Consider the following 26,963-nt stretch of genomic DNA (forward strand, 5'->3'; position numbering starts at 1 on the left):
TGGGTAAGATATTATTAGGTACAAGCAAACAGAACAGTAAGCGCTGGATTAGAGGAAAACATTTTGGCAGTCATTCAGAAAGACTGCTCAATAACAAATTAATTTACATTGCTTGAACTTGTTTCTCTTGAGTGATTCATTTTCTCTCCCTGTTGAGACTCAGTCTCTTATTGTTTCTGTTGAAACCCCAAATTTCAGAACACTCTAGATAGATTATAGTTTAATGAGAAAGCAACAAAAGAAAGACTTTAGAAAGGAATGATATCATCTCAGTAAACAAAGTATGTACACTGTGTTCTCATAATCCAGTTGAGAAGAGCCACTGCTCTGTGACAAAAGAAGTGCATATTTTGCTTCAGAAAATGAATTATTCTTGAGAAAGCACTGGATAAAGTAGAATGTAACAATGATTGTGGCAGAAAATATCTCAAATTTATTTGGGTTCTCACAACTAATATTATTGTATTGCCAATAAGCAGCTAATGTAGAAAGATACAATACTATAAATGGATTCTGGTTATTTTATCCCTCAGCTGATTATCACAGAAATTAATCAAATAGAGTTACAGAAATAGTGACCATTTGTAGTTCCCAGAGAATAAGATGGTAATCAATGAGTCATTTATCAGGAGTGTCAAAATATTTATCAGGAACTTGTGAATGCCATCCCCTCTCTGGAGTGTCAATAGAATGTATCTTCATATGTTTAAAATAAACACAGAGCGTGTTAATAAAGCACAGCTTTTCAGTCTGACGCCTTTATCAGAAGCATGCCTCACCTGTATCTGAGTGCACTGTAAGTAGTGACCGTCACATGTACTGATGAATGCATTCATTTTACTGTGTCTTCTATATGAGGTCCTTGGTCAAAGGATATGATGTGCCTCTCAGGTAAGTCCATCATATCAGCCTGGCATTACCTGTAATGTCATTGCCTGGTTCTTTCTGGTTCTCAAGGTTTCTAAATGCTATTTTTTAATTTTCAGTTTCTGGTGAACTTTGGTTTAACCGACATCAAATGTAGTTACTTTCAAAGATAATCACCAACTTTCAAGAGTGATATTTCCCCATGAGAACTGCATGTTCCTTCTCGATAGCATTGTAGAACATCCTGATGACTGTCATTATGAAAGACTCTATAGGGCTACAACATAAAGACTGCCAGATACAGGAAGCTGTTTTCTTCTTACATGCTCTTGGTATCTATGCCTCTGCTTCTGTAAGTGTACCACTGGCTTGAAGAGTTTGCTCTCATGGTCTCTAAGGGACTGTTTACTCTGGTATTAGCTTATTACTAACTTTGTAGGGTTCAGCTTAATCCCTGTTGCAGGAAAATTGTGAAGTGACTTTTCTATGCTATTTGCAAGCTACCCCTTTGCCAGAGTGTTTCTAGAACATTTTGTCATTCTACATTAGACCGATAGCAATCTCTGATCATCCTCCCATGACTGAGCATGTGGCGGTAGCTGTGCTTGGAGATGGCAGACTTGTAAATGCATTTTAATGACTGGCTGACTTAAGCTATAATTTTCAAGCAATCAAATTTCCTCTTGCAAATGTGTGGTTAAGTAACTGGAAATATAAACAAGATGTGGTGATACTTGTGGAAAGTGTTTCTTATGATTTACAGGTCACATAAATTATTTCTCTAGTTATCAATTTGGCGTGAACAAATCTAAGAGCCACAGCTCCTTGGCGAATGTATGCACAATAACCCCTATTAGTACTATCTATTCCAAGTTATGTTAGTGGAGTCATTAAGTGTATGTTTAAACTAAGTAGCAAAAATTTTATATCATCGTATGTTACTGAAATATTTTACTTCTTAAATATTTATATAACTGAAGTGTAGAGTCAAATTCTAATCTACCACATATATTCACACACATTCTTAAACTATCCTAAAGATTTTGAAGTGCACACTGTTCAAGCCTGAAGCTTACATTCCATAAATGCAGCATTTGCTTTACAAAATAAAATTTAAAAAAAAAAACCTACTTTTCACTACAAACATATTCTGGCCTTTGCCAGTTTGCTGATTTATTCTATTCATAATCTTTCATTAGTAGACATGGTTGATTTTAGGGACTTACGTGGAATTAAGTTTGTTGGGCCATAATCAGTGAGGGGAAAAGAAGCCAATTACTATTATAGAATAATATATAATATAACCAGACATGTCCTTATCTTGGTGTCAGCTATGTAGAGGCAGAGAAGGAGGAACAAGAGACGTTCTTATATCATAGTTTTCCATTTCATGACTTTTTCCTGTGAGAATTCAACATTTGTACTTAGTTTGCAGACACAGATTTTCATTGTAAGTAGCATTGGGGCTTTAATAAAGTTACCGGATTGTCACTGTGATGAAACCCCTAACAGGAAGCATCTTAGGTGGAGGCATTGATTTTGTGTCACAGTTTAAGGACATCAGTCTGTCCTGAGGCAGTGGTCATGGCAGTGGGTGACCCTATGGTGGCAGGAGTGTGCAGCAATTGCTCAGTCTCATCTCAGTGCTCTGGGAAGGAGGAAAAGGAGAATTTCTGTGCCCCACCCCGTTTCTCTCTTCTTTCTCGTTCAGTCTGAAACCCCAGCTCATGTGATAGTGACTCCACACTCAGAATAGATATTTACCCCTCAAATAATTCTTCCTAGAAATGCCCTTAAGCCACATGTAAAAGTATAGCTCCAAAGTGCTCTGAACATTTCATCACCCAGTCACGCTCACAAAGCACAGTGAACCTTCACAGCTGTCTAACACCTGTATTTCTTTCAGGTTAGTGCTACTTCTAGATGACTTTCTCAGTCCCCCGTGGACTCCCATGCCCATTCCCATCTTGGTAGCACTAATCGTCATTAGCTGGCTATGAAAAAAAAAATTACAATATGAAGTTAGGAGTGGGAATTGCTAGGGAGATACGGGTAGAGTTGGAGGAGGGAAGTGGGGGAGTGTGTGATCATACTTCATTATAGACATATATGAAAATGAAAAGAAATTAAAATTCATGCATGTCTATACATTACAGATGGTCTTAAAGAGTAAGCCATGTTTTAGTCTCTCACAATGGGAATTACTTTGGAAGTTGGTCAGACAAAGGGCGAAAGACTTGATGATTAAACCTGCAACAGGATTGCTTAGGAGTTCTGGAGAAAATCCTCAACAGTTGAAGTGGCAAATAGCAACACTGTGCATAACTTAAAACAATGAAAATAACAAAGACCAAGAAATTGAAAACAAAACTGAAAGCTGGCCTCTAATTGGAAAGAACTTTGAGATTCAAGATGAAGTACACAGCGAACATTGCTGTGTTTAAAACAAAATAACAATAGTACATCTTCAGAATAATTTGTCGCTCCATTAATCCCCATCAGCCAAAAGCCTTTAGCAAAATGCTAGCATTAAAGTCTCAATAAACAAGGAAAATAGATGCTTTGTTACACAACATTAATATAGGCCGGTTCATAACTGGGAAAGCAACAGACACTTATTTTAAAAATAACTTTCAGAAAATATCTTTGACTACGATGATCACTCATGTTGTTTGGTGTAAATATTAAAAAGTGCTACATTGTAAGGATCCTTTAAGGAATTTTATGAAATAGGAAAAGTGGATTTCCATGTATTGTCAACAGGACTTCTGAATGAAAGCCCGTTGCTCACATCTGCCATGGGATTCCTGTGACTTCTTGCCAGCTAGCAGTCCTGGCCTGTATTCCATGGGTTCACAGCACGTAGGTATATAGGTGGTAGGTGTTTGGGGATGGCCTGAAAGGGAGAGAGGAAGATTCTGTTGTGTCTCATTCTGTTATAGACTCTGATCTTGTCTTCACACTAAATGCCTGGACTAGAAGTGTGGAGGTGCTTCGCCGATGCCTTAGGGCAAAGTAGTAGCTGACAGATGCAAAGAATTTCCTACTCAGTGGCTAGCCTTTGTGCTTGGGCTTGTGACAGTCGCTCTTCCTGACTCTTTATTCGGTCATTCTAAGCACTGAAACTGAGTGCTCACGTAGTTGACTCCATTTAATTTAGTATGCAATAGTATTATATGCATTTAAATTAAAGCATCACCTTTGATCTCATCTCTCATCTCTCTCTCTGTCTCTGTCTCTCTGTCTCTGTCTCTCTCTCTCTGTCTCTCTCTCTCTCTCTCTCTCTCTCTCTGTGTGTGTGTGTGTGTGTGTGTGTGTATGTCTGTGTGTTTCCATCATATGTATCTGGAAGCTCACAGTGGAAAACAGCTGCCTTCTCACTGACATGTGCTTGGCCTATATTGACTCCTCAATGGCTGAGAAGACAGGTGTTCAATTTAACAACTTGTTGCTCTCACTTATTAGAAAACTTAATCATGTTTCAATAAATTAACTGGGCATAGTATCTAGATTTTTTAAAACTCTGGCATGTGTATATGCATGTTGACATGTGTATAGTTGCATGTGTACATGTGTGCACGCCAGAGGTTGACATTAGGTGTCTTCTTCAATTGCCTTCACTTTATTACCAGAAAACATAGAAGAAAGATGTTATGCCTTTTTTTAAAAAAAATTAAATTTAACTTCAAGATTTTGATGGTATATCAAGAATTGTTTGTGGGGTCTAAACAACCTTAAACACCCCATAATAGTAGATATTTAAAAATCTAGATATTTGTAGACTTTGCCTACTTTGCTAGCTTTGAAAAAAAATACTATAATTATTTTTTCACACATCTTTCCACAAGTTACATCCTTAATGAAACATGTATGAGAAATGGTTGAACTCAAACCAGAGAAACTGTAATAGTGATTTCCCCAAATGTTTTATTAACTGCGGGAAACTAATTAAGAAGTGTTTCTATGAGTGGAGCATCATCAGAAAAGCCATTAGGAAAGACATTTCTCATGCCTATTAACCCCAGTGTGTGAGACAGTTTACAATAATCTCTGAAATAGTGTTGGTATTGTTTAACAAAGTCAAGCAAAAACCCATCTGTAATTGCCAGTAAGAACCACGCATAGATGCCATAACCATTGGTTTCTCCATGTAGCTATTGACAAAAATTATTGACATCTCTCAGAGTTTCTAGAATAAGCTAGTGGTACCTATGTTTTCTCCTCTTCTTACCTGTACAGAGGATGGGACAGTTGGCTGCAGCTAACGTGCATCTCACTATCCTGAGCAAAAGGAAATCTTAGCTTTGGGAAAGAGGTCCTGATGCCATTACCAAATGAGATGTAGCTTACAATACTTGTTTGAATATTTATTTTGCCTCACCTTTTGGAAACTATTTTCCCCCCAGGAAGATCCTCTCAGTGTATAGTTTAAGCCACTTCCCACGTTTACTCCTGCCAGAGGAGGTAAAGAGCAGCTGAAAGACACAGGCAGCCCCTGCCCAATGTGAAATCAAAAGATATAATAGCTCAGCTCTTAATGCTCATTGAGTCAAATGCCATTGCTGCTGGGAATGCAGCCATGGGATCAGAGGACAAGCAACAATATGATTTTGACTACCTATTGGCTCGGTGGGTAATGATTTCCATGCTCGCTATATTCAAATTAATTGAATAGCATAGGAAACAGGACCATTCACGGAAGTAACAGTGAGAGATCAAATCCATGTTCTTCCAATTCTTATCCAGTACAGATCATTAACACATTGTTAAATAATTTGTCAAGGTTGAGACAGTATCTAATTCTACATAGGCACTTTCTTATCTTTGACATAGTTGCTTCAGATGCCAGCATCATCCCAAGAGTTCCATTCCTGCGCATGGTGGCTACATGACCACTAACCCCCCATGTAGCTCTTCCCTTTGCTAGGTCTAGGATTTCTAATTTCTAATGGACTAACTAATCTGCCGTTCTCCTTTCTTTTCTGGCTTCTTTGTATCAGTTAGCTCAAGTGGAACTGACAGGATCTGGGGGTGCTATTTAAAGGAGAAGTAATTTCAGAATGTAAAAGAAATCACTAAGAGTAATTAAAGCAGTCAGTATTGATAACAGAGGGTTAGAGAATTGACATGATGAAACATAGTGCTTTTTAGCCTTTCAGAGAGAGGCAGGCAATGACCGAGTATTCACCTTTTATTGGAAAAGTTTGCTTATTGAAAGTTTTCAGTTAATTGGGCTTATTTTGGCTATATTTGATGTGAGAAGGCAGAAATGTGTATCTACTATAGTCTAATGTAAACTTCATATGTACTTTTCTATCAATACTGTAGTAGGGTTTCTACTTTAAATTTATATAAAGATTTCTCCAAGGTCTGACTTCATATTAGAAACATAGACTTTTATATTAAAATGAAAAGAATACTATCAAAATAGCATAGCCCAGAGCTGGTATAATATGATTCTCATCTTCTTTTTATGCAGCAATGCCTTCTTTGTGGTACATTTGGAAGTAAGATAGTAAATATTATGATTGACATACTGTGCCCCTAAAAATATTGTATAAATTATTATATAAATGGAAAAAAAGGTGGTTCCGATGAAGGTAAAAACTTAGTATTCTTTTACATAAACTAGCTTTTACTTTAGCCCCCAAACCAAGAGTCTCCCTAATTTACATCAAAAGGTCAATTTAGTGACTTATTCAAGTAACATTGTTGAGTAATTATTAGGTCCCAAGCACACTTGTAATTCAAAACAGACCAAAACATCAGCCTAATGGAAGGATAGCTTAGCGTTTCCATTTCTGTGCTGAAGCATCATGACCAAAAAGCAAGTTGGGAGGAAACGGTTTATTTCACTCCATATATTAGTTCCATATAGCAGTTTATCGTCAAAGGCAGTAAGAGCAGGAACTCGTTCAGGGCAGGAACCTGGAGACATGGGGGTTAATGCAGAGGCCATGGAGAGAAGTGCTTATTAGTTTGGTCTCCATGGCTTGCCCAACCTGCTTTCTTATAGAATCCAGGACCACATGCCATGGGTGGCACCACTCTCAATAGGCTGGGCTCTCTTCCATCAATAACTCATTAAGAAAATGCCTTACAGATCTGCCTACAGACATTTTCTTAACTGAGGTTCCCTCCTCTCAGATGACCTTAGCTTGTGTTAAGCTGACATAAAACTATCCAGCACCAAGCTTAAAAAAAACCAAAACAGGGAAATAATATTTCATGTGATAGACCTGATGAAAACTAGCAAATATATAAGGCCAGGATGAAAAAAGACCTCCACCATGTATGGAATAGGATGCAAAAAAAAAATTGGCATGGGTATTATTTTGAAATAGATAGTGAAGGACGTAATCCTTAAGAAACAGTATTTACACAACCTGAAGCTTTGAAGGAGAAAGCCATGCATGCATATATGTGGGGAAAAGATTTCCAGATAGGAAATTATGTAGCAAATACCAAGATCTTAAAATGGGATGCATGTGACCAAAATCAACAAGTAAACCAATGTTACTAATATCGGGGAAATGGGAGAAGAAAGAAAATACTAATTCTAATTGACATTTCCCCAGATTTGAATTATTAGTTGTTTGTGGAAACAATAGTATATTATGGTTCTATTCAGACACAAATTTCTAAATTCTAAGATTCCCCATGAAAATTGAGAAGAAATAATAGCATCCAGTGTGTGTCTGTCTGCCTCTGTCTGTCTGTCTGCCTGCCTGCCTGCCTGCCTGCCTGCCTGCCTGCCTGCCTGCCTGCCTATCTATCTATCTATCTATCTATCTATCTATCTATCTATCTATGTGTAAGAGAGAGAGATTTATCTATTAGACCTAAATGTTTATTTCCACTTATAAACAGCAAACTGAGATTCTTGACTTGAGCCTGTGGCTGAGATTTCAGCCTAAACAAGCAAATTTCTCTCATTATTAGTGCTTAATTTTCTTTTCTCATTTCTGCCGAGTCCACTTATTCAAATCTGGCTCTCAGTAAAACATCAGTAAGCCAATTAATCCATTTCCTTAATGAGAACTCTCTATTACAAGAATGGGTGGCTGCATAGACTTATATTGAACCCATCAATCTTGCAATTGGAGGCAAGAATGCCAATTATTTAAGCAATCTGGTTCATTACTGCCATATTGGCTACATTGCTAAACAAGCCTGCAGCACAATTCAATCGCTCTGGGAGAGTAAAGCACTTGGAGGGTGACATTTCTTGAAAGCCTATTCTGTGCAAGGCTAGGTTAGAAGTTTATGCATTCCCCCCTCATTCCATGTTTTCACTGGCATTTAAGGAATGTGTACTTAGTTTACACTGGAACAAAGAAAATGTTGGCTCTTCGCAAGTGAGAGAACAATGGAGCCATCAAATGCCTCCAAAGATAGATAACTACCCCAAATGTAAGAACCTACTTACTTATCCATGAACACATCAAGGATAAAGAGAATTGCTTTTGACCTGGCATGAAGGGAGCCAGGATGATTCAAATATAGTAATGAGACCCCCTTGGACATGTCCATTCTGAACCTCTAATCTTCTTGTGTATTCTTTCCTTCATATTCCAAACTTACGTCTACTGAATGCCACTAAAGAGGATGCCAGAATCATCAATAATTCTCACAAACATTTTGAAATGTCTCTTTAGTAGTTCTGCTAAATTCCATATGATAGGAATTAAGTAGAGTGAGATGAATTAAAAACACCCACACACACATACACACAAAACCCAGTGTTTTTATTTCCATATGAAATCTGCTTGAAGGAGTATCAGATTGCTTTAAGAGTCAAATCATACATAAAGAGAATCTTTGGATTATATCAAGCCCTAGCATCTTCAACTTCCTTGCAAAAACTTTCGATATTTTATTTGCTTTCTGAGTGAATTATGCTCACAGTTAGGTTTTTTACTAGTTGAAAGGTCACCTATTTGACTTGTAAATATTGTGTTTTTCCTTTCCCATTTAGTCTTCCTCCTCAAATGAAGATATAAAATAATTTACCACAATTTTTTTCTTAAATAGATTAAGCTAGAACATTCCTTCAGACAGGGATAAATATTTTATTTTTGTCTATCTTTAATTTATTACATGAAGTCTTTAACTTTAAAAAAATCATCTTAAGTTCTCATTATCAAGGTATCCTGAAATTCCATTTAACATTTAGCTGGTGTTGGTGGCCTTTCCTGGTACATATATGCTACTTGGGTATAGGGACATAACTAAAAAATAAACAAGCGCATTTTAGAAAGTGCCACAGCTGCTCAAATGCTGTCCGGGAAGGCATAGAACACTATTGACTGTCCCGCTAATTATCTGATAAGTGACATTTCCATGTTAAATTATTGCCAAATATATTGAAGAATTCAATCTAAGTTCAAGTTTTCCTATATTCTATGCAGAATCTCTAAGACTATAGAAAAAGAAGCCTTGACTGTGTGCACATCAATTATTCCAGTATTCATGATGCTGATACATGAGGAGTAGAGCGCAAGGCCAGCCTGAACTACATATTGAGACCCTGTCCCTATAAAGAGAAACCCAGAAAACTAAATGCAAATTTAAATCATTAAAAGAACATTTGCCTAGATTATGGGAAGAAAAATACCCACCATTTTAGATTTTGTAGGTTAAATTAAATCAAGTAATGATTCTTGTATGCTTAATTTTCTACACACATCTTTAACACTCTTCATGGCTGGTGCATTACTATAGTTTCACTGAGTATTAAAAGTATATTGGCAAGGCTTCTAGCAATGAGACTGGGACACCAACCTAGCCACGAAATTGTCAACCTACGTATAGTCTGTCCTGCCTGCAGCAAAATGTGCTGTAGCAATGATGGTACAGAACTTGTGGAAGTGAACAACTCATGACTGCTCCACAGTATGGGCCAAGCCACAAGAGGGGGCACACATCGGACACTGCCTAGATGGCCAGGAACCAGAGGCAGGATGCTCAGAGACCCCGGGACAGAACCAACACAACTGGAAAAAGATTAATGAAATGATCCTTAATGATATTCTGCTATACTCATAGACTGGAGCCTAGCCTAATCATCAGAGGAGCATCTTCTCGCAACTGACAGGAGTGAGTCGATGCAGAGGCCCACAGCCAAACTAGACAGAGTCAGGAGAACCCCACGAAAGAAGAGAAAGAAGGACTGAAAGAGCCAAGAGGGGTCAAGGACACCATGAGAGCACAAGCCAAAGAATCAACTAAGCAGGACACAAAGGGGCTTAAAGAAACTGAAAGGACAAACATGAACCCTGTATGGGTCTGAACTAGGTCCTCTGCATATACCTTATGGTTGTATAGCCTGGTATAGTCTGGTATTCTGGTGGGACTCCCAAATATCAGAGAAAGGGAGGGTGTTTCTCTTTTGCCTATGCTTGGGACCCATTTCTTCCTACTGGGTTGTCACATCCAGCTGTGATATAAGGGTTTGTATCTAGTCTTATTGTATCTTTTAGGCCATGTTCAGTGGACATCCCTGGGAGACCTGCTCTTTATTTTTCAAAGGGAAATGGAGGAGGAGTATAGAAAGAGGCCGCTTGTTGGTTCCCAGCCGACCAGCTAGCTTAGACCTGAAATAATCAAACAAAAACTATATTAATTAAATCACTGCTTGGCCCATTAGCTCTAGCTTCATATTGGCTACCTCTTACATATTAATTTAACCCCTTTCTATTAACTTGTGTATTGCCACGTGGCTGTGGCTTACCAGGTAAAGTTCCCAGCATCTGTCTCCAGCAGCTCCATGGCTTCTCCTGACTCTGCCCTCTTTCTCCCAACATACAGCCTAGCTCTTCCTGCCTAGTTCTGTTCTGCCCTTGCCATAGGCTCAAAGCAATTCTTTATTCATTAACCAATAAAAGCAACTCACATACAGAAGGACTTCCCACACCAAAGGAGTTGGTCTTGGGGAATGGGAGAGGGAAGGGAGACTGGGAAAAGTGGACGGAAGGGAAACTGCCTTTGGCTATAATATATGAGAGAAGAATAAATGTTGAAGGAAGAGGACAAGAATGGATGAGGAGGAGAAGGAAGATGAAGGAGGAGAAAGAAGGAATAAAAAAAGGAAAAAAGAGGAGAAAAAGAAAGAAGATATGGGAATGAATGAGGACAAGTAAATGGAAGGAGGAGGAGAAAGAAGGAAGAAAGGAAGAGGAAGGGGAAGGAGGAAGAAGTAGCAGCAGCATAGAGGCAGGAAACAAGCACTGTTAGAGTTGACTTTTTGAGCATACCTGACTTGACCACTGGGTGTCCAGATACTTGCTCACTCTTCACTGGAGGTACTGCTATAGGAGGTACCTTCATAGGGTTGCCTTGACTGATCTAGGAGAACCTCATCTATCAACCAGGAACCTGACAAGACCAAAATGCCTGCCTTTCCTTTGATTAGAAGCACTGACTTCTGCCTTTAGACTTTAACAGAGGCACTAGCCATTGCTGTACCAGTAACATGACAGACTTGAAATACTCTACCCCATCAGCTCTCCTGGTGCCAGGTCCTGGGAACAGAAAAGAAAGCACAGTCCTATTTTGGGTCTTTACTGTTTTATGGCAACAATCCTTTACTTATATCTTTGTAACAAATGAGGAAACTGAAGCTCTTTGTGTCCCTTACTTGCCAACTAGAGACAGTTCTTAATTAACTTTATGATTCCTGTGGGTTCTGTTTCTTTGCTTAGCTCTGACCAATATGTTAATTTGATTCTAAATTTCTTACTGTGAATTTTGATCATAATCGCTTCATGGTACAAAGCTACAGAGATTGTAACATCAGTTTCTAGATTAATCATACCACCTTATAGTTGCAAGTGAATATATAACCAAGTAATGAACCCATCACCTGGAAGGAAAGGGATGGAATAGTAGACATAAAACCAGAGATATGCAAAGCTCTGAAAGATCAAAAAGAGAAGCTGAGAGTTGGGCCACAGGCTAACTAATAAAAAAACTTTCAGCCACTGACATGACTTACAGACTGGAAAAAAAAATCCAGAAACACCACTACCACCCAAGCCACTGTCTTGGAACTGGGGCAGGTATCAGGAGCATCCAAGAGGCTGGGTGATGCTTGGATCACAACAGGATCAGTTTTGACATAATCACATAGGTTACATTCGGGGGAGTTGCTATGAAAAATTGCCGGAGCTATAACAGAATAACAGATCATGGGGTACCCAACTCCAATTAATACATCTACAATGGAACCCTTATACCTAAGTCTCAGAAAACATCTTGGAAGAGGGGTTGAAAGATTCTAAGTGCCAGAGGACAAGGGTGTCTGAGAGACAGTATCTTCTATATATGACAGAAAAGTTACACACATAAAATCTCAATAATGCAGTTATAACAATGACAATACCAGTTGACAAGTTAACACGGATGGAGGAAATCTCACAAGGCCATGCCTAGATGAAGAACTCCAAGCAATTCAATTAGTAGAGTAATGGAGAGAGAGAGAGAGAGAGAGAGAGAGAGAGAGAGAGAGAGAGAGAGAAAGGAACACAAGCTCCTATTTTCCTGAACTCTGTCAACCTGAATGGTTTTTGTGTTGAAGGGTGGTAAGAAGACCGAGTAAATGTAGCAAAAACAGGACTGAAGACAATTCCTGTGCTGATAAGATCCATGTGACCTGGCTACTAAAGAGCCGCCTAAGTAGACTTTCATTATGCAGATTCTTCAGCAGAAGAGCTGAGAAGAACAAAAGCTAAAAGTCTTGCAGAGGTTTATTGAATAATAACAAATCATTTTCCTTTGTGATCTAGTGTAGTTCTTTTGATGGCATCTCTGCAATCCTGCATGAATGCTGGGAACCTAATAGGCCCTGCGAGTATAAAGTATACCAGCTCTGATGATTTCATGAAGTGCATGCTAGAGTCAGCCGTAGCACTTTAGGAAATTGGCTAGTAAAATATTTCATTTATAAAATGAGAGTGATACCTATTGATAATTGAAGTACATAATAAATCCCTTATTGGTTTCTTACTCTGAATGCTGGATTAATCAAAGTATACTGCTAACTGTTCTTGTGGCTAAAAAGATAAGATTTAGTTTCAATGGGATGAGCATAATTTTGAAGGATGATACAGTGATTGAGAACATACTTTAAGATTTAGTTCCTGAGACTAAGAATTTTATACTTTCCATCCTTATTTATAACTAGACTATATAGATTCAAAGCTGTGAGGTTGGGTCTTCTCAATCCAACCTAAGTGTGTGTGTGTGTGTGTGTGTGTGTGTGTGTGCGTGTGTGTGTGTTATGTATCTTTAAGTGGATTCATAGTCTAGATCTTTTTAAAAGATCTGAAGTAAAACTCATGGAGAAAACTGATAAATTTTGAGGTCTATACATTGAAGCACGTTTGGTTTTTAGGGTTTGTGTCTCTTACAAAACCATGAGCAATGTTTGTTTATAGATAGTACAAACAAACAAAGTATGTAGATCTTAGGGTTTGTGATAATTTACCACCATTTAAAATTGTTACATTTTTGTGTGCTTGCATGTGTATAAATGTTTGTGACATACAATAGTACATGTTCTATAACATGCATGTGTAGGTCAAGGGATGACTTGGAGTTATGTCTCTTTTTCCGTAACAATGCTTCTAGAACTTGAACTCAAGTTGCCAGGCATGGCAACAAATGCTTTTACATGCTAAGCCATACACCATCATTGGACCTATATGACTTTTAGAGATTTTGACACTTAGGAATTATTTGAACAAAAGCAAATAAATCCCTACCCCAAACCTTGTCATCTAAAACTCTAATCCAAGAAAAGTCATAATGGTACTTAGGGAACCATGCTGTGGTTCTAGCTGTTATTGTTTCTTTGGTGCTCCCTGGAGACACGTGTGCAGGGAGCAGAGTTCCTAGAGAATGTATGGATAGAATGCACGGGGAGAAAGTTGGTTGAGTTGACTTGTATTAAACTGGGAAGGCATTGCAAGGATCTTGGAATAGTATTCATTAGGGTAGTCTTATAACTCAGCCATATGCATATGAATCTTAATTATCTGATGGGAAAATCAAAATGTAAGCTCTCCATTAATATCTCTGGACGACTGCTAGTCTGGAGCCTAATACTAAGGATCTGCGAAAGGCAGAGAGTGTTGAGGGATTAAGAGGTCCCCTATTTTATTTCTGTTTCCAGACATGTGATTTTGTAGTTATCTTTAAATAGCAAGCAAAAATGCCTACTTGATAGTCATGCTGATCAATACAAAGGCTCGTACCTTTATATTTGATGTTTATTATCTATTAAGTGTAAGCTATTAATGGAGCCCAATAAAGGAGTTAATCATCCTTATACCTCTCTTATTGACAAAGTGGTTCAAGGCAGAGAGAAGAGCAAAATGATGAATTGTGGGAAACCAGTCTGACATTTGCTTGTTCATACTGTAGCGTATTGAACCTAGCAAGTCTGAGACCAGGCAAACTATCATGAAACTGGATTCCATTTGGGAAAGTGTAAGGCAATGAGAACTGTCGTGGTAGGGGGTGAACCCGGAGAGGATTATTCTGGACAAGCTGTGTGGATTCAAGTACTGGGGTACTGAGAACTTGAAGGCGGGCTCTAGAAATCAAGGATAATGATGGACAGTAGGTAGGATTCAAAGGGCACAGTGTGCTGGATGTGATTAATGAGGATGTAGCAGAGCAGAAAATGGTCAGAAGTATAAGGGTTAGAACTTCAAAAGGTGAAGTGTTGTGGGAGTTAATCATTAGACCTTTCACCAACATGGTCTCAGGATTCACTGCTGGCTTCCAGCCTTGCTTATGGAACAGCATAATATCTGCAACCAGATTGGAAGAGGGACCACTCTATCTGAATCTTGCAAGGAGCTGCAACTAGATGCACTAAATGCAGAAGTCGCCAGTATCACCATTGAAAATAAAAGATGACCTCAGAATCCACCCTACCCCCTGATGCAGGAAAGGTAGCTGCTGGTCTAAAATGCTTTGTTCACTTACCAGCAAACATAGCTAAGAGTTTCATGTCTGGCTTGTGATCGTCCCCAAAGTCCGTATTCCACACAAATAAATAAGAAACCTGGATGTGTTTTATGGGAGAACAGACAAGTCCTATGTTTTATGCTGTATTTCAGTTTATAGTAAATGGTGCCACTGCTTGGATACAAATTATGATCTATTTTGAGTGCAACACAAGAGTGCACAAATCAGACTTGTTTCTACGTGATGACCAGACTCGGGACTTTGAAATCCTAAGTCTACCCTGATTATAGAGCTTCGTTAAATGCACGTTGGCTTTTTCCACGAGAACACTGAGCATTGTCAAGCACACTGCATGGGCACAGATGTTCTCACTGCCACCCTATCTTTACTATGGACTAGCACATACAGTTGTTGTCCTCCTCCTAAATATAGAGAGCAGAGCTCTGTCAGGTGCATGACCTGATGGCTTTTAGGATTCTGTTCTCACATACCATCACATTTTGTATACTCTTGTGTTACAAAGGATATCATTTCTTGCCTAATGTCTGTGATCTTGAAATGGAGCTCCATTCAGAACTCATGGCTGCAGGTAGAGTGTAAAATTTACAACAGGAAAATGTCTGTGGCATGATTTACAAATACAGCTCTCAAATCCACTATATTGGTCAGATTGGAATGACTACTGCAAATACATGGACTAAGTCCCATTGGGTAGCGAGGCCTAGAGCAGGAGGCCTTAGGGAACAGAGACAACAGAAGCAGTCCTTCCTGGTGGTTGATAGCACCTGCAGCAAAGGGGCGGGGCTTACTGGGCTACCCAAAGTGCAATAATAAATAGGGGCCGAGCATTTTCACCTGATCATCGTCCAACAAACCAGAACTCAGCTTTTTTTTTTTTGTGCTCTTTAAGGTCCTTACCCTTGTGAGTTGCAGGTAGAGTAAATATTAATGCCTTTATTTGTGTGTATATGAATGTTTTTACTTTTATAGCTTTTCCCTGTAAGTTTACAGTCTAAATTTTTCTAAAATGTTTTTAAATTTTTTTATATTTCCTAATGTAATTCCATTTCTTTAAACACTTACACACACACACACACACAAACACAAACACAGACACACACACTAATTTGTAGCATCAGAATATAAGTGACTACAATTTACAAAACACACTATCAGTGCCCTGTCCAGAAAACACAACTAGATGCCCTTCTAACAGTTAAACTAGAGATGAAAATTGCATGCTATTAATGTATTGAAGTCATAAAACAATATTTTTTTCACTTATGGGATATCATACCTCCATCATAGCACAAGAGCATCATCCTTTTGGAGAAATATGAACATGTCCTACAGGAGGCAGGCATGAGATAATCTTTTCAACTTTCTGTCAGTTTATAAAGAACAAAATTAAAACCAGTAGATTTCTGTGGATGAGTAAAATCAAATAAAACTAACAAAGGCTATATGGTAGGAAAATTGGATGTGGTAAATGTGCTGTCACAGCTGTGTGAGGCCACTATCTAGTCAGAGTTTTGTGTTGCAAGACACCACATGGAAACTTTACACTAACCATGTTATTGCCTCAACCATTTATGCTCAGAACTAGTTACACTGTCATCTCTATTCCAGTTCACATACAAGTATAAGTTTTAGGTGAACTAATGCAAACAGTAAGCCTAAATGGATACTAAGAAAGTCTTCAAAATAACAGTCTATCATGGGGATAGGACAGACTAAGGGAACTAACATTTAGAGTTTCAGCTCTGTTGGTGGTAACAGATAGCATATTCAATGCCCAAGGAAAGCCCAAAGTACCGCACTGGGAGTTATTTAGAATTTGTTTGGGTGCTTTTATTTTGGTGGTTTTGTTTTTGTTGTTTGGCAGAAAGAGTAATCTGTAGGGAGAGTATGCTAAAGGAATAAACAGTTTCATGTGGCTCTGTCCTCAAATACCTTATGCTCAACCCAATGTTTTAATGTCTGTAGGCTAATAAAGGTGAGTGTTTCCTGAGACTCCAGCCCTCATGCTATGGTGCAACCCCTTCACAAGCTTATCATATATTTTAAATACAATTTAGCATATGTATGATTACATAGTAATGATTACATAAAATACACTAACGCCAATTGTAATGGCAAAGAATGTTGAACCAAACAGCAAATGTAGCTACCTACAAAAATAAGAATTAAGGAAGTATCATAACATAGACCAACAATGTACATCCAAAGCAAATGTACATCCAAAGATTAGAAATTCTGTCTCCCAATCTAGTTTACAAGCACTAGCCATTTGTACTCAGATGACATCATGGCAGTGTGGAGAAACTAACACGCTGACAGGGATACGGCCATGGATGAATTAATTGAAGCACTGAGACATAGATCATCCAGGTTCCCTTGTAATTACTGCTGCTTTGCTCTGGGTGATTTGATTCTTTGCATCCAATGTAGTTTCCTGCTTTAAAAAAAATCAAAACCCAGTGTCTCTAAGTGCGATTCATCAGAAGCTCCATAGTATTATATAAGCTGTGCTGAGGGCCTAGATGCTACCAACAAAGTCATCAGTGTGTGATGCCCAGAGCAAACATAGAGCCCCACTCAACCTGAGTTAGGAAGTCTTATTTCTAACAAGTGTGAAAGGCACAGTGTATATTAGCAAGAACTCTGGTAGACCTTGCAGACTGATCGTTAGCAGCCCTCAGAGTGCCAAACCTCTTTAAACAGCTTTGTATTCAATGGTGTACTCAACTATGTGATTCCTGCCACATAGTTGGTTAAAATGGCCCTTACAACATCTTTTGAGCAGAAAGGGACCTAGATGAATGGGTACCTGACTGAGCATGTGAGATGCTAAGAGACTATAATGGAGAATAGACATGCATTAGGACTCCAGGGAAATGTCTGTGGTAATCACTTAAGGCAACCGTAAAACCCTTTGATGGGAATGAAAAGCTGATGACAAAGACCCATTATCACATGCATCCCAAGTGGTTTTAGAAGTCAGAGGCAACCATTGCTTAGGTTTGTGAAGAGAGTTTTGTGTGAGTATCATTTATGTCAAAGTAAGCCCATCAGGTCTAGTATGTGGTTAACTGATTAAGTCATTGCCTACTACATATAACATCCTAGGATCAACTTCTAGCACCAAAGGTGTGTGTGGGGAGGGATCAAGACTGATTGGACTGGTGTAGCCAGTGGCCTTATGGCCATAATGTAAAAACAAATAGCAAAAAAGCTAAAACCCCTCTAATTTACCTATATGCATTAGACCAGAAGTTCTCAGCCTGTGGGTTGCAACTGCTTTGGATCAGGTATCAGATATTGTGCATATCAGATATTTACATTAATTATTCATAGCAGTAGCAAAAATAAGTTATGAAGTAGCAAGGAAATAAATTTATGGTTGGGGGGTCACAACATGAGGAACTGTATCAAAGGGTCACAGCATTAGGAAGGTTGTGAACCACTGCATTAGACTAATTCATACACAAATCAGGGATTCCCTGTTCAGTCCCATAACAGACACTTTTGTGACTGGCTATATTGATGGTCTAATGTCACTTTCAAACCATGTTCCTTGTCGGACTTCTGAGGGATGTTCAACAACACTATAGTTTTACAAGCATACTCACTTCATGGGCGGTACTCAGCTGCCCCTGCCATAGCTGGACCATGGCTAACTTCCTTACGGAAATGCCACCTTCTCTATATGGTCTACTTTCACCATTATTCAGTCTCCTAGCCCTGGCCCATGTCACCCGGAATTCCAGTTCCTCTTTAATTTTCTCAGCTTTTTCTTTCTGCCGTTGCAAAATATTTTTGGAATATTCATGATCTAGAATATCCGCAATTATTTATTTCCACCCCACCCTACTTCAACCCAGAAACGTTAATTGCAGGACAGTGACATTTGTTTTGCTTTGATTGTATTAAAATTCTTTCTGAGGTTGAAGGCCCACCTCTACATGTATCTCTGAGGGCATTTTCCACAGCAGTTAACTGAGAAGGGAAACCTACCTTGATTCTTGGGGTTATCATTTAACACATACTCTTTTTTCTTTTGTGCTCTTTGAAATAGAGTCTCACTATATATAACCCATGCTGGCTTCAGGCTCAGAATCCTGTGCCAGCCTTCCAAGTGAGTACTATTCCACACTCTTTATAAATGTACATTTTCTGATAAAAGTTGGAAGGTTTGAATTTTATCAAGTATCATTTATCATCTTGACAATTAAATTAGCAAAGCTATTATTTCTCTAGGGTTTATTTGGAGGGTTTTTTCCCTTAATTTTTGTTTGACTTTTTTTACTCACTCCAATCATCACTCACCTGTAATAGCCTCTCAGTTCTTGGAATGGAGTAGTATTGGACAATTTCTGCATCACTATTTTGAGCTCCTCCAGCAATTAGAACTCACTGGCAAGAGTAAGAGCAATATTTAGGTCAGGAGACCCAAGAACCAGGGGGGAGAGCAAGAGTGAGCACTGATGTGTCAATCAGCAGGGCGGGAACATCTGGGCACCCACCCGATTCAGCATTTTCATTTTTCTGCTCTTACTAAACTTGGCAACTGGGGACTCCATTTAACCTTAATTGATTCTGCAGCTGCATCCTCCGAAGTCATTCTGTGAAAATAGTTCTCACCCCACAGCCTCAGAGCATGTTCTAATGCATGCTGAAAGTTCTGGGCCACCAGGCAGACTTTTTGATTATCAAAGTAGAAAGCACCCCTAATAAACCACATGAGAGTAGAGAGCCCGAGGCTGGCATCTTGAACCTGTTCTTTCTCAGAGAACTCTCTAGAGGCTGAAATTTCTCAGTAGGTTGTTATATGCTGAGAGCTGAACCAGAAAGAGCGAATTTAGAAAATAATATTAATAAGTGAAAGGGCCATATACACAGTTTGGCACTGTTGCCTTATGGAAAATAAATAAGTGGGCAAGCTAAAAGGAATCTTGAGATCATGATATATTTTCAAGTTGAGTCACTCCACAGAGAAAACTGGTGCTATTTCTCTAATAAAGGAGTCCTGGAGAATTTATTATTTTCATGCTTGTAATGTCATACTTCAGTGTTCATCTAAAGTCAGAAATGGTAAAGAAAAAACTAAAAGCTAAATGAGGGAAAGTAAGAAACATGAAAGAGATATAAGAGTTTAAAAACTGTCCATAAAGAATAAAACATTTTCATTTGGTAATGTAAGTAGGCATCTGTTGGACTCAGGGTACTATCATATACCTAGAGGATATAAATGGCAATGAGGTAGACTCTACCTTAAATGACATGAGAATATAGCACAATTATAGGAATTGCCTATGTCTAGTAGCAAGATTATCATTAATAAACTTCCATCTATAGTTGAATTCCACTGAGACGGTAGGAGGAACTGGAGAAGGAACAAAAGATCATATAGTCAGTGCACAGAAGCCACCTAAGAAAATCAAGTAGCTGTTATAGAATTAAGGTAAATATGTGTCATGTAACAAAAGAATTTGTACAATATAAAGTCAAGGGAACAACTTGAAGGTAAATTACCGAATTAATCCTTTGTCCTAAGGGAAAAGGAGAAAACTGTCCAGGGGTTTGTGACAGTCAAGGGTTAAAACAACTCTAGTGACGTGAGAGTCAAGACTTAATCCAGCCCTAGTAACAGAATCCTGAGACCATCAGAGGCAAAATGACCAGTTAGGGGCTAATGGTGGACAACCTTATCCCTTCCTGTCTCTACCTCCCTAGTGCTGGGATTAAAGCCATGTGGCTCCCAAGTACTGAGATTAAAGCTTGTGAGCCACCACTACCTGGCTGCTTCTATTTTAGACTGACTCAATCTCATGTAACTCATGGTGGCCTTAAATTCACAGAGATCTGCTTCCCTTTGCCTCCTGAGTGTTGGGATTAAAGGTATGTGCCACCACTGCCTGGCCTCTATGGCTAACTAATGGCTAACTCTGCACTCTGATCTTCAGGCAAGCTTTATTTGTTAGATCACAAACAAAACATAACCACATAGTTTCAGTTTTATAAAGATAAAACTTGATCCTTAAATGATACAGCATTCACATCAGAAAAGTTATTCCTTCCATGTTGAAATATGATTTGGTAAACCACAAAAACTCAGAACCTATAAATCAACAGAAGAAAGAATTATAATACCAAACTAAGTGGTGTGCGCTTCATGTTCATGCTCATCTCAAAAAGCTTTGTACTGGTGTTATGAAATGCCTTCCATGCCTCTGTGCATCCTCTAGTAGCCTTAGTGACTGTGGGAAAAGAGTAAGGCCAGCTCAGAGATGAGCTGTTGGATGCTCTGTATCCTTCAAAGAGCAGACTCTTTCTTGGCATGGTACACAGTAGCATATTTCTTAACCACTACAGAGAGATGAAATACTTCAAACTGAGGAGAAAGTCTAGAGTCCCAACAGTTTTGACCCCCAAATACTGGGCCATTTCCCAGGCATTATATACAAAGCAAGCATCTCAGTTTGCCAAATACTCAGTATCAAATTTCCACACCATTCTTAGCATTAAAAAGCTAAGTGTTCAGTAATTATAAAAGCAAAAGTCATTAAATAAGCAAAAGTCATTAAATATCTACTGATCTGATCCTTCAATTCACCAGTTTTCCCTAAAATTTCAAATAATGTTTTAATTATTTAAATTATTAAATTTTAATTTTAATTTAATTTCAAATAAAATTTCAGACCCATGTCTCACAGAAACAGGTAATAACTCTCTCTCATTAATTAAATTTATTTATTTATTTTACATCCTGGCCATAGTTCCCCTCCCTCATCTCCCCCATTCCTTCCTCTCACCTCTCCCCAACACTTTCCCCCAATGTACTCCTCTGTTTCTGCTTATAAGGGGGCAAGTCTCATGTAGATGTCAACAAAGCATGGCATATCAAGTTGAGATAGGACTGATATTTTCCCTTGTATTACAACTGAGCCAGAGAACCTAGACAACAATGAGTCCCCTACGAAGGACATACATGCATGGGAAGTAGAAAAAGACAAGATCTTCTGTGTAAACTAGGAGCATGGGGACCATGGGGGAGGGTTGAAGGGGAGGGTAAAATAAGGGAGAGGAGCAGAGAAAAATGTATAGCTCAATAAAATCAATTAAAAAAATAAAGACTGGGCAAGGCAATCCAGTATGAGGAATAGGTTCCTAGAAGCCAGTGAGAGCATTAGGCACCCATGGAAACTTAACAAGTATACTACTCTGCACTAAACTTTTAAGAGACAGGTGTTCAAGGAGAAACATAGATGCTGACCTCAACAGCAAAAGCTCCATGTGGCATAATTTTTCAGAACATTTCCATTTTAGAATTCAGTGTTTGTGAATTGTGCCTAAAAGATTCATTCATTCAAACCATGAGCCAAGAAAAGGTAAATTATAAAAGTACATCAATTTACACTCAAATACCTATAACAGCTTACTCTCTGCTCTTCTGAATGATCACATGGAAGTGTTTGCTTCTCGTCACTTTTCATAGCAGACTAAAGAAAGACAAGAATTTTTGTTGTGCCATATTTGGTCACTACTTTCTTTCATTGGATCAAAAAGTTCAATGATATGAAATATAAAGCATTTTGAGGCCTTTATTTCTACTTTTTCTCTAAGTCTTTGGAAATTACCTAAATTGAATGATAAATTTACAGCCAGTTTCTTTCTTTCTGGCAATATAATTCCTTCCTTTGTCGGATTATCTACTTACTTCAAATGTTAATCTGTGTCTAATATATGTGGTACAGGGAAAATGTCATTATTGCTGTACTTTACAATTTACATTTCAAATACTGCATCAAATATTATTCATTGTTATTTGTTATATTTTAGAACATCCTTAAATTTTACATCTAACATAAATACTTTTTATGATCAACTTTAACCCTGGCCCTAGTGATGAACTTGAGCTTGATTTATATCTGTGGTCAGTTGGAAGCTGGAACTGTTTTTGTTTTGTTTTGATTTGAGGATAGTATTGACCAATATGCCTTAGTTCCACTCCATATAATCTGGGATGTGCATGTACGTCTTGCACCCACAGAAAATACCATATTCTTGCCCTAGCTTGGGCATCACGCTTTGAGGAACACAGTGAGACAAGCATGAAAGACTAGAGATGCTTGTATCATATTGGATGGGTTTGCACTAATAGACTTCTCAGGGATAGAATGGTCTTTACAATTTGGACTGCTGCTCTCATCAGGTTTCTTTGATTAAAAAAAGGGGGGGACACTTTCTATGCAGACACCTCTTAGTTCTTTCCTTGACAATCAGGTATTTGTAAATTTACTTCATATTTGAAGAAGAAAGCATTTTAACCCCAAATATATTTTAAGTCCTAAATCTCTCTGAAGTTTTAGTGAGAGCTTCATACTGGTAATTTTTGTCAAAGAGTGTAGAGGGAAGAAGTGAGGATGGGGTCTTGTTTAGTATGCAAAAGCCTGGCACACACTCCCTTGGCCAAGCCAAGGATGACATCATCTGTGATGGCTCATTAAGTTTGAATGTGGATGGGATGGGATGAGATGGGATGGGTCTATATCCTTCATGTCCACGTCATAAATAACTCAGTCTTATCATGAGGTAAAAATTAGATAACTCCCTCGTGAGGAACAGTCAATAAAATGTCCAATTAGCAAGTATCCCTGATGCTATCAGAGTTGTTAAAAACAAGGGAAGTTGAAAAACCCACAGTGGAAAGGAGCTAAAGAAGGCATATAACATAAATGCAGTGTAGTAGCTTAGAGATTTTATACAAGAAAGGAGCACAGGGGGTAAAAGCGAAGGAAGCATTCACAGAGGCCTTAGGAAAGCATGATGTATGAGTTCATTACTTTGATGACATGTTAACAGGAGGTAATAGTTAACAGGGGTGTGTAGAATATTTATACAAGTAAACTCATTCTGAAACTAAAATATTATTTTGAAAAAAGCTATTTCAATTTACAATTTTATTAAGGATCTATTGTTTTAAAACATTGCATTCAACAATCTTGTTAGTTTTCTGTTCATTAAAGGTTGTTTTCATAAACATCTTTCTGAAACCAGTTCATAAGGAAAAGTTAAAGATAACAAACAACTCCTTTGCTGACTACAACCTTGAGCTGGAATTTAACATAATTACATTGGTTTTCTGAAAAAAAACCTCGAATGAACCTAAAACATTTTTATTTTTATCATTTCTAATTCAAATGCCATAATAGGAAAATGTCTTTTAGAAAGGGAACACAAATCCTTAGATTTACAGAGCTACATGATACAGACATTTGTGAACAGCAAGAAATCAAGCAAAGAAAAAAACCTAGTCTTGAATTTTTAAAGATTAGTCTTCTTTGAAAAACTCAGATACCAGAGAACACTTAATAATTGTCACTCTCTTCTCGGGATCATTAGTACATTGCATAGGAATCAACAGAAACAAGCTTATAGAGAGTTGAGGATGATTTTCCTTCAAATATCTTGCCACATTACATAATTGTTAATGCAAATAATTTTGTCTTTCCATTTCTGTTTTGTAAACATGTGACCCATTCACATTTATGAACAAAAGTTATGAATGCATGCTTATCAACGCTCATGTAGAGAATGTGTGAAGCTGCTACATCCTTGCTTCTGGGAGCTCAGCTGTGGCAATTGAATGCTGCATACTGCTGCTGCTGTTACAGAGGATTTTCCTGTAGCGAGAAGTGGTTACCTGATGGGGGCTTTTACATAACTGTCTTGTTGCTAGGCACCATACTCGGGCTTTCACTTCAGACAGAAATGAGAACACTGTCCCAATGTCTAGGAGCACATTATATCTAAGTATGCACACAATATATGCTTAGTAGCCATATTAAAAACTGTAACTATGTTTTCCTTATAAGTGAGTTTCCTGAAGACAAAAAGTCAAACATGCAACTGATTCTGTGTTCTAAATAAGAAAAAAGACTTTAGCCAAAGGTCACTTATGTTTGGTTGTTCTATATATGAGTTAAAAGGAAAATATCAAGAACAATAAGAATAGATATCCTTGAGTATATAATGATGATTTGATAAAGCATCCCTTTTTTGACTCTATGAAGACAGAAATTTAACTTTAGATTTTGTCACATTATCATTACTCGTAATTATTTGTCAGATGTAAATGTTTTTACAGCTAAAAAGAGGAAAGGAAGATTTCTGTTTATTTCTAAATGTATTGTTTGAGAATTTTACCCATGTAAGTAATGTAACTTAGGGGTTACTGGTGTTGGTGGCTGCTACAGAAGGGAATTTTTTTAAGGATGCTCCAGCTCATGACTCTGTACCCGCATGCACACCGCAACACTCAGATGTCTCAGTGAATTAAAAAAAAACTGTGCTGGGAGTAAAAATAATGGGGTATATGGGAGAAGTTGGACTGAGGGAGTAGGGGCTGGATTTGAGCAAATGATATTTTTTAAATCCAATACTTGATTCATAAGCCAATGTTCTTTGTGTGCACACTAAGAGATTTCTTCATAAAATTAAATAAAGAATTTGACAGTATTATTCTGCCTTGAAAAGAAAGTAACAAACAATAGAAGACAATGAAAACCCTTACATAATGTTAGCAAAGAGTAAGAAAGCAAGGTGTGTTTGCCCACATCCATAACAGAGGGCACTCAACACTGGCTCATGCAGTCAGGATGTAGAGGTTGGCCGGCAGTCAAGGTCAATACTGGGCACTAAGGTTCAGGTGACTGGAATGAAGCGCAACACGAAGTTAAATTACCTGAAGCTTTGCTATGTGCAAGAGCCCTAAAGGCATTCTAACAGCCCTTTCATCTGTAAAGTGGATGTTATTTATCTCAGAACAAAGGTAGCATAAATAATAAGTAACTGGAGATTGAAATGTTCCCATCTGTCTTTTTCCATCTCTTGTCATATTTATAGGTAATGCCTTGTGCAGAACACTTCATCTTGAAACAGAAAACAAAGAGCAGTCTTTCCCCAGCTGAGGCATTTCTGCTCTTGCTCAGTAAATAGCAAGATCACAATATGGCAAAATTTTATGGAAATACTTTGAAAAGATTAGAAAAGGTTGATGTTAAAAATTATTATAGTGCTTGGAAATTTTATGTCATACTTGGTCTTGTGTGCTATTTCCTGTTTTCTGGATCAATTCAGCAAAAATAATGAAAGTATTCTAAAGCCAAGGACACAAGGTGTCATTGATCACCTTGCTTCTTCTACAACTATCACCCTGATTGTTGATTTAGCAATTCCTCTAATTCAAGTTTTATACTAATTTGTTAATTGTCATGTATGTGTGTGTGTATGTGTGTGTGTATTCCTAGAAATCTTAAAATTAAGCCCTGCAAATCATGAGATTATATTTTATTGTTTTATATGTAATAATTGTTTCTTTTATCTCCAGCTATCATGTGCCTCTTGTTTGCTGTATATTTTCCTTTTATGACATAACAAGCTACAACAAGCAAGATAGCATCAGATAGCAGAGGTTTATTCTCTTGGTCAGTTGGGATATTAACATGTCATCAGGGTTCCTTTTCATCAGAGGCTTTGTGGGAAGATCTCTTGGCTTCCTTTTCAGTTTCTAGAAGCTATTCTTGGCAATTCTTACCTTATAGTGTCCTCTGTGATCATGGTCGTTGTTCTCAGCATGTACTTGTGTCTCTGTCCTCACAAGTACCTCTTAAAAGGATGGCAATCAATGAACTTAGGGTATGCTCTCATCCAGTAGACATCCTCTTTACTTGATTACATCTGTACTGACCCTACATTCACGTGGAGTCCTAGGCACTTGTTCTAGGCTTTAGGACTTGAGCATTCCTTTGAGGATAACCAACTCCAAAATGTTCCTCATGAAATCTCACCTGGGAGAAACAACCAAGGTCAGGAGTAAAGGTTACATTCTGGCAAATTTGGTGTTCGTTTGTGGGCTCTGTTTTCTATTCCATGCACTAAGGTGCTGTCCAAACCAAGTCTAAGTATCTTTATTCCAATAACAGAGAGTGGTGAATCCCATTGTTCAGGAACTCTTCTGTCAACTGGCCAGGCAATGAAGAGATTAAAATGAGGGTGACAAGAGGTCTGTCCAGTCCCTTGGAGGACTGGTGTGATGGAAGAAGAAATACCAGGGT

General features: G+C 38.1%; 1 protein-coding gene across 1 annotated transcript in view; it reads left to right on the plus strand.

The window, feature by feature from the left end:
- Nucleotides 1–26,963, plus strand: part of Bank1 (B cell scaffold protein with ankyrin repeats 1) — a 220,510-nt gene that overhangs the window by 87,473 nt on the left and 106,074 nt on the right. The gene's annotated exons all lie outside the window — the stretch shown is intronic.

This window comes from Microtus oregoni, unplaced genomic scaffold (assembly GCF_018167655.1).
Source record: "Microtus oregoni isolate MIOR12 unplaced genomic scaffold, Mior012 000000F_ref0000247, whole genome shotgun sequence".
Taxonomy (NCBI): Eukaryota; Metazoa; Chordata; class Mammalia; order Rodentia; family Cricetidae; genus Microtus; species Microtus oregoni.